The sequence below is a fragment of the Hydra vulgaris genome, chromosome 02 (genome assembly GCF_038396675.1).
Source record: "Hydra vulgaris chromosome 02, alternate assembly HydraT2T_AEP".
NCBI classification, from domain to species: Eukaryota; Metazoa; Cnidaria; class Hydrozoa; order Anthoathecata; family Hydridae; genus Hydra; species Hydra vulgaris.
In genome coordinates, this window is record NC_088921.1 from 47,840,316 (window position 1) to 47,850,000 (window position 9,685).

The window sequence follows — 9,685 nt, forward strand, 5'->3', positions numbered from 1 at the left end:
GTTACCCTGGTAGGTTTGTTGATAATGGGGAAGATATTAAGTTGAAACATGTCGTCAAAGAAATTTTTAGTAATAGCATGCTTGTTGTACATTAAAATATTTATGTTTATATCTCCAATTATGAATAACTTTTTCTGTTCTCTATTTTTTGTAATTATATGTTTCATATAATTTGAAAATTTACAAGTATCACCGTCAGGTGGTCTGTAGCATGTAGAAACTAAAAAATTCTTTGAGGCAGTGTTTATAACTTCCATTGTGAAGACCTCAATATTGCTATCAGAGTTTGAAAGATCATTTCTTATCTTAATGTTTAGATCATTCCTTATATAATTCACAATTCCTCCTCTTTTGCAAACTGATCTTTCTTTAAAAAATAATTTATAGTTTGGAATTTGGAGATCAGGAGTTTTAATTACATAATAATTAAAATTAGTTATAGATTTATTACAAAATTATTTCAAAGGTCACGAGTATTTGTAAAAGATTATTTCAAAAATCCACAAGTAGAATCAAGAAGCTCTAGCATTCATTATCCAAGGTAGGAAACAATTTAACACAGGTCTACAATTACTCCAACCAATAAGGTAAAGAAGGGGTTAATAATTCGTGAAAAAAACCCTGCTTTCCTCTAAAATCTTTGACAAAGTTGCCTTTTTCAAGACAATTGTCTAATGCAGAGTACTTCTACTGAAAATGAGAATTTTTATCAAGACACTATCTGCAGCTTTTACTCAACCAAAAACTCGAGGCAGGAAAGAATTTTAAATTACATCTTCTTCTATTCCTTGTCTAAAATAGCGAGGTTTACAAGTCAGCAAGACTTGTAACAGGTTATACTGGATTACATATGTAATTGGCATTTGAACAACGATGATCTTAATCCTTACCTGAATACCACTACAACTGCTGTACTTACCAGTATATATCAGTTTAGAATACCATTTGATATACAAGTATAAAATATAACTATACTTGACATAGAATACACAGTATAATATATATAAAACTGTGTATAGTATATAAAAAATTGTGGAGAAAATCGTGCTCCTAAATCTAGTGTTTATTTCGATACCTGATTGATATATATAAAGTTTTTGATAATTTGGAGTATATTTACGGGAAGCTGTAATTTAAAATATTTCGCCGGGAAATATTTCAAGCGGCGCACTATGCATCGCTAAACGGAAATAGGATTTTGTGCATACTATTTATTGATTTTTCGTATTTAAACTTTTTAAGTTTTTTTTTTTTTGCATTAAGTTTTTAATTTTCTTTTTAAAAATTTATTTTTAGTTTTTTTAAACTTTTGATATTTTAAGGGTTTTTTTAAGGTTTTAAAAAACTCTTATTTTTGTTAAAATCCTTTCAAAGTATATGATAAGTGTTAAATTTCTATATTATTTTCATGCGAAATTAAAATATTCATATATTTAATTAAGTGTAAAACTAGAAATAGAAAAAATAGGTTTTTTCATAGCATTTTTTTGCTAATTTTTTGATTTCTTAAACATTGATTGATTTGAGCATGTGATCACAGAGGTCGTCTCGTTTTTTTTGAATAAAATATAGCTACTGCGAATTGACTTCATTGCCATGCAAAAATATTCAGGCGACCTCTGTGACCTCATGCTTCAAAATCATTTTTACTACTTTGAGTTTTATTCAAAAATCGACTAAATTTTGTGAAGTAAATGAAAATTCCGTAGTTCAATAACATACAGTTCTACCTTGCAACGGTCTCTATAAACCATTAAAATGGCTACATTAACTCTTCGTCAACTTTTGACACATGCATTTCCCCCAAGGCATATATTCTTAAGAAAAATTTTAAAGCCTGTGCCAAATTTTTGCAGTCTAAGTTTATTGCACTAAATAATGCTGGCTGTATGACTAGTTTCAAAATTTTTCGAAGACTGGCTTTTGAGTTAATAAAAAACTTTAACAAATGTGGAAAAAAAAGCTGTTTGTTCTTCCCTAAATACAAAAATTTTCTGGATAAAAAAATAGAACACAAATCATATCTCTCGTAAGTTTTTTATTACTTTTAAAGTAAAATGTTTTATATATATATATATATATATATATATATATATATATATATATATATATATTGTATATATATATATAAATATATATATATATACTTTTTTTGTATACATATATATATATAAATATATATATATATATACATATATATATATATATATATATATATATATATATATATATATATATATATATATATATATATATACATATATATATATATATATATATATATATATATGTATATACATACATTTTATACATGTTTTAGGAGAAATACTGTAACAATGAACACCTGAAGCAGGTATGTTTACTGTACCTTGTGCACCAAAACCTAGAAAATCTTTTTTAGAACTCACAAGTAGGATGAAACGTAAAAGAACTGATAATCTTCAGGAAAAAGAACTGGAAGAACTTCAACATACTGTAAAAAAGTTTGCATCTAATCCCTCTGCAGCACCCAGGTCTACTTTATATGATCCAAATTTATCATTGCATACTTTTTGCAGTTTGAGACTAACAGACAGAACATGGGCTAAATTTAAGAAAATTGTTACACAAAGTCATCACCTTGTTCCTCCAGGTTTAACCAAGTTAAAAGAATACAAAAAATTGACATATCCAAAGCAGGTAGAATATTCATAAACTGGAAGAAGATGTAGTCTCTTCAATATGATCAAACATTAAGTTTCTAGAGTGTTTGAGCATCTTTTGGAGGATGAATATAATTCTATTAAAATTTTAGCACAGGAGGAACGTGATAATATATATGTTATTTGCAAAGTGGGAGGTGATGGTCAGAGTGACCAATCTGAGTTTCAGAATACAGCAACTATGAAGAGAGTTGTGGATGACTCCACTGTGTATAGTATAGTGTTTGTACTGTTGGAGATTCGAAGTGGAAAAAAGATAATTTGGAAAAATTGTAATCCAAATAGTCCAGATGCAACCCGTCATCTTATGTTTTGTTTTGCTAAAGAGACTGCGAGTTTTATTCAAGAGAAGTTTGAACATTTACAAAATGAAATTTTATCTTTAGAGAATATTAAGTTTACACTTCATGAAAATACTTTTGTTATAAATTCAAGTTTGTCAACTATTTATACCACAATGAATGATGGTAAAACACTTAATGCTGTGGAATCAAAATTACTTAAAAAAAGTTTAGCATCTCAGTGCTGTCATGTATATCAAGCAAGTCCTAAGGAGTTTAATATGGAAACTATTTGGAATAAAGATAAAATTGTAGACAAGAATATATTGAAACTTAGAATTTGCAGTTTTCATTTGTGGATATTCAGCATGGAGTGGGTCTTCAATACTGCTTGCAAACTTCCTGCAGTGAAACAAGGAAGAAAAATTCCAGCAAAAAACAGCCAAGAATTTATTAAAAGCAAAAACAAATTCCAGCACTTATTCAAAATACAATTAAAAATAAGGGTATCATTTGTCAGGAAGGGAAGTGGTACACCCAATACTGGCAATGTTGCACGAAAATTCTTGAATAACCCATCTGTGACTGGAAGAATTTTAAATTTGAATATCAAACTACTTTGGGACCTGCTCATTGGTATGAACAGTACAACCACAAGACCAGATGTAAAAATTTTCAAACAGAAATCTGAACGTCTGTTTGGTCTCATTTCTAACGGTCAGTTTTTAAAAGCCATTCCGATGTCACGGTTTGTGCATAGAATGGTAGTTCATGGTGTTTCTTTTATTAAATATTTTAAGTATCCAATAGGTTCTTTGTCTGAAAATGCCATTGAAGCCAGGAACAAAGCCAACAAAACTGCACGAGTAGGTCATGCACGTTTAACTTCTTTTGCCGAAAATACTAGGGATACGGCTAATTATTTATTTATGACATCTGACATGTATCTATACTGCAAGAAGAACAAAATGCAAGAGGTATAAAAGCTATACTGCAAGAAGATTCAGCTGATAAATGTTAAGGTAAATATTGGAGTAAGCTATGTGTATCTTTAAATTTAGATATTTAATGTTATTATTTTATTAATGATACATTTTAGGTGCTGGTGGTAGCCAATCTAATATTTCTGAGGTCTTTTTACATAATCAACACAGTGTGTTTTTTTATGCTAGCAAAAAAAAACAACAACTAATTGTCAGAAAAGTTGAAACATGAGAGTCCCATACTTTTATGTTTGAGGAAAAATTGCGTCAATTGACCTCAGATTGACTCAATTTTACCATGTTTTTGTTTTCCTCAAAAATGTGTCTAAAGTCCTATTTCTACTAAGGGATGCATAGTGCAGTTCTTGAAGGCTTGTTGTGAATATTAAGTGTTGCTCCACATAAGAATTGCTGAGACTTGTTTAGAATGAAAAGTTTAATTATATTTCAATTATATCTATTTATTACAGTAGTTACAGTTTTTTTTTCTTGATTGTATAATTATTAGAATTAAGATTCGACAATAGATAATTTCTATAACCAAAAGCTTATATCTTAAACTATACTATTTATTACAATAATTAAACTTTTTAAAATTTTAATGTTTGTTGTTAAAAAAGTCAAAGAGTAATGGTTCGTATTAAGAAAAGAAATCAAATAAGTATCATTAAACCATGCAGCTGTAATTGATAAGCAAGTTTTAAAAAACGCTTTTTTTCATAGCCACATATTGTTAAAAACCTATTTTAGCATCAGAACCTTTATTCTGAACTGAAGGGAATGGAACTTCTGGAGTATTTGTTTTACTTTTATTTATAGTAAAATACTTATGTTATTTCCTTTTTTATTTAACATGAAAATATATATTTTAGACAAGGTGCTGGTGCATGCTATTTCCTTTTTTATTTAATATGAAAATATAAGTAGGAGACAAAAAAAGCCTGTAACCCCTAAAAAAGATAAACTAATATACCAGACTTAGAGTTTTAAATATCAAAAACTATCGTTTTTATATTTTTATAATCAAATATCGAATAAGTCCGAATAAACCGCCTAAAAAACCGGAATGAAACCGGTTTTAAAAAGGACCAGAATTTTTTCATAAATATATATATAAACAAACAATATCTCATAATTGATGCTTTTTTAAAAAAAAATTCTTCAAAATGTTAAACGGTTCTCTAGTTATAAGGCTATTTCCTTTTTTTCTATCGGTGCGACGCATGGTGCGGCGTTGCAAAAACAATTAATTTTCTGTCTTGTTGCTCACCTAAATATCTTTTTTGTATATTTTTTGACAACAGTGTCTATGATGAACTTGAGTTATTTTCTTAATTTATTTTATTTACTTTCAGAAAAACATAACTATTGAAATTTAATATAATGTCAACAAGGTCTTTATGAAAAGCCTAATAGCATCAATGTCAAGACTTTTATTAAGCGCTATTGATGCAAAAGGATCATTTATGACTCAGAACAGTGATAAAACTTGCTGTAGGAGACAATAAAACAACTAATTGAATATGTTTTGATATCAGTTTGATGATATTAAATATGCTTTGATATTAATTTCTGTATGTTGTCGTATTTTAATTGGCAGGACTGTATATATGTGTGTAAATATATATATATATATATATACATATATATATATATATATATATATATATATATATATATATATATATATATATATATATATATATATATATATATATATATATATATATATATATATTATAGAGCAAAGACAGTTGTTGACTTTATTTAGTGTTTAAGTTAACCCAGTACCGTGCCTAAAGCCCCATACCCCCCCCCCCCAGATTGGGGAAGGCCATGAATTTGAAGGGGCTCTTCTATGCAGTATGCAATAAAAATTTTTGAGATGACGATAAAACTAAAATTATGATATAAGTGTTTTCGTTTATTTATAACATTAAAACCTCTTATTAATATTTGCTAATTTTTTTAAGTTGCTAAACCTAACGAAAATTGTTATTGCTGAGTTAATGGACGTTTTATTTTAGTTAAACTTTCGTTTAGGACGTTTAGTTTTCGTTTAGTTTCGTTTACGCTAAACCTAATGAAAAAGATGCTATTGTCTTGCTAAGTTAATTTACGCTTAAATTAAACTTTGGTTTACAAAACATTGAATTAACGTTTTTCACGTTTTTCACGTTTTTCACGTTTTTTTAATTGTATTTAGTAGCAAGAAAGCATTCCAGTTGTCTACATTAAAACACTTTTAAGTAAGCTGAAATTTATTTTTTATAGAGTTTATAGATAATATATAGGTTACATTTTTGAGGTTAACTATTATTGGCAAAAGATGATACTTTTTCTTGTTCATTACCTGATTATAACATTAATAAGAATATATAAAAGTCTTTATTATATCTTTTAAAAATCTTTTTTATTTACATGATGTGCATTCATGGTATTAGATTGTAATATAATGTGTTAAATGTATACAATCTATTAAATCTTTTTAATATTATAGATACAAGGTTTGGGTTTGAAATAAAAAATTAAAAATCTCTTTGTGTGCATATTGTTTTTAAATACTTCACACAATGTATTCTAAATATTATTTAAATGAATTTCATTATGTACCACACATTTTTTTCCAATAATATAAGATTTTATTTAAAAATTAGATTTTTTTAATGTACAAAATCATTTGTTATTGCAAAAAAATGTGGTAGATAACGAAATTGATTAAAATAATCTGTTGTTAACATCGTGTAAAGTATTTAAAAATACTTGTGCATAATGTGCATGTGCATACAAAGTGCATACAAATGTAAATACAAAGAAAATCTTTTTTTTTTCTTTCAAACCCAAATCTTATCTATAATACTATTAAGTTTTTATAGATTCTATACATCTAACATATTGTATTACAGTCTAATATTATGAATGCAAATCATGTAAATTTCTTTTTCATTTTAGATAATGAAGCCTTCAAAGTCAGGTGCAACTAAACAAAAAGAGGCAGCAGTAACAAAAGATGCAATTAGCAAACTTCCCAAACTTATATTTTTCTTTACACCTATTCAAAGTGGTTACACCAGCAATGGAAAAAAATGCATTAATAATGTGGTCATTCATGAACAGTTAGATATTGCTAATAATCAACCTAACACACCAGAAAAAGTGTACACTCTACCATTGCTACCATTTACTTCTGTCTCTTGTGACCGACCAGTTGGCTGTTCTGAACAAATTTCTGATGCTCAACGATGTGACCTAGTCAAACGTAAGCTTCAACAGGTTGACATTGACTATCCATACAACATTGTTGCAAGGCGTCGATTTTCAACGGTCCAATACAAACGTGTGATGAACAATGAAGAAACTGTGCCTCGGTCATGGCTTGTATATTGTGTAAAATCTGATAAGGCATTTTGCTTTTGCTGTAAACTTTTTGAAACAAATGAAAGTTTGTTTCGTAGTGGTACTAGTACATGGGAGGGACTATCAAAGAAGTTGAAAGATCATGAGACAGGAACTTCCCATCAAAAGTGTTTCAGACAATGAATGCAGCTTAAAGAGGGTATTAATAATGAATCATCTATAGATAAAAACAAGAAATGCAGCTTTTTCTTAAAGAAAGGCAGTTCTGGAGGATGTTCTCACGCGTTTTATTGACATTATAAAGTTCCTTTCAGAAAGAAATTTAGTATTTAGAGGTTCCGAAGAAGTAATTGGCTCACCACACAATGGACACTTTTTGGGTCTGTTTGAGCTATTAGCAAAAAGAGATTCTGTACTGAACAATCTATAGAAAAGGATTGCAAAAAAACAAACACATGATCACTATCTCAACAACAAAATCCAGAATGAGTTAATCCAACTTATTGCAAAAGAGATAGAAAATGGAAAACCTGCATTAAATAATGATATCTAAGTACTATGCAATAATTCTGGATTGTACTCCAGATGTTTCTAACCAAGAACAGTTAACAGTCATTTTGCATTTGTTCAGTGTGATGCAGGTAATGAAGTCACAATAAAGGAAGCTTTTTTTGGATACCTTCAAGTTAGTGACAGCTCAGGAAAAGAACTTTTTGACACATTTTTAGAGCGAGCAAAGGGGTTGAAACTGAATATGTCAGACTGTTAAGGCCAGTCGTATGATAATGGTTCTAATATGAAAGGGAAGAATTCTGGTGTCTAGTCACGAATTCTACAAACAAATCCGAAAGCTATGTATGTGCCTTGTGCTGATCACTGCTTGAATTTAGTTGTGGTTGACAGTGCCAAGTCGTTAACTAAGGCTTTATCATTCTTTGGTGTTCTGCCCAGATTGTACACTATATTTTCATCATCCACACAGCGCTGAAGCATTTTGAAAAAACGCGTGGAGAAAACAGCCATGGTGGCTCGGTTGATGATAACATATATTTTAGATTGGGCATTTCTTTTGTCTATTGTTATTTGGTATGACATTTTTTTCCAAGTAAATAAAACAAGCAAGATGATCCATTCCTTTGGTATCTTCCTAGATTTCATGAAAAATGAAATCAGAGCAACTGAGACATTTTTAAAGAAGTATCGAAAAAACGGTCTCTCAAGTGCTGAGACCACAGCCCGTAAAATTGCAGAAGAACTGAACGTTCTTAGAATTTTTCCATCAATTCGCACCAGCAGGAAGAAAAAAATGTTTAATTATGAAGGAGACGACGAAAGCGGTAGTCAAACGCCCCAATCACAGTTCAAAACTGACTTTTTCTTTGTGCTTGTAGACCAAGCTTTACAGTCTGTACGGGAGCGTTTCCAACAAACACATGATGTGGCTGCTGTATTTTCATTTCTGTTCAATTAGAAAAGTCTCTTTCAAGCATACAAAGACAACACCCTTTTGCTGAAGTGCCAGAATTTTCGCAATAAGATGAGTGATATAGATCCATTTGAAACGGAGATGGAGTTGAAGCGATTTATTTATCTAGTTTTGGAAAACGACAAAAAGCTTAAAACTGCAACACATTTTCTGAACTATATCAACAGCAAATGTCTTCAGGAGGTGTATCCCAAAGTCGCTACCGCACTCCGTGTTTTGTTGACTTGTCCTGTGACAGCAGCGACTGCTGAAAGAACCTTCAGTAAATTAAAACTTATCAAAAATTTCCATTGCTCAACAATGATGCAAGACCGGCTGTCTTCTTCTCTAGCCATGTTCTGAATAGGACGATAAACTGTGACCACCTTATTGAGGTCTTTGCAGACTCAAAAGTTCGTCGAAAACATTTGGTTGAATCTCATTGAATAACAGTTGAACTTATTGACATTGGTGTAATACCAAACTGCTTCATTTTGATTCATTTTTATAAATATAGTTTTGTAGCAAGCAGTTAAAAAAAAATCAACTTTCTATATCATCTGATAATGCATGTGAAATGAGTAATACCAATATGTACTGTCTTTAATCTCAACTTTTCAATGCATAGTGTGGGGCCCAAAACCAACTTTTTATTTTGAGGGAGGGGGCGGGGTACCAGTTGTCTGGCACGGCACCGAGTTGCAGTGCCAAACAGCTGGTGGCCCCATTTAGCCCACGGCAACCTTTAATCCTTTTATTTTACCCCAACACATAAGTATTGTGCTTACTTGTAGCAATCATTACAAGAAATCAGGTTTTCAACACTAGTTGAGTAACTTTTATGGCAGTACAGGCTAGGTTTGGCTTACTGAGACGTTTTCACCACTTTTTTTTTTG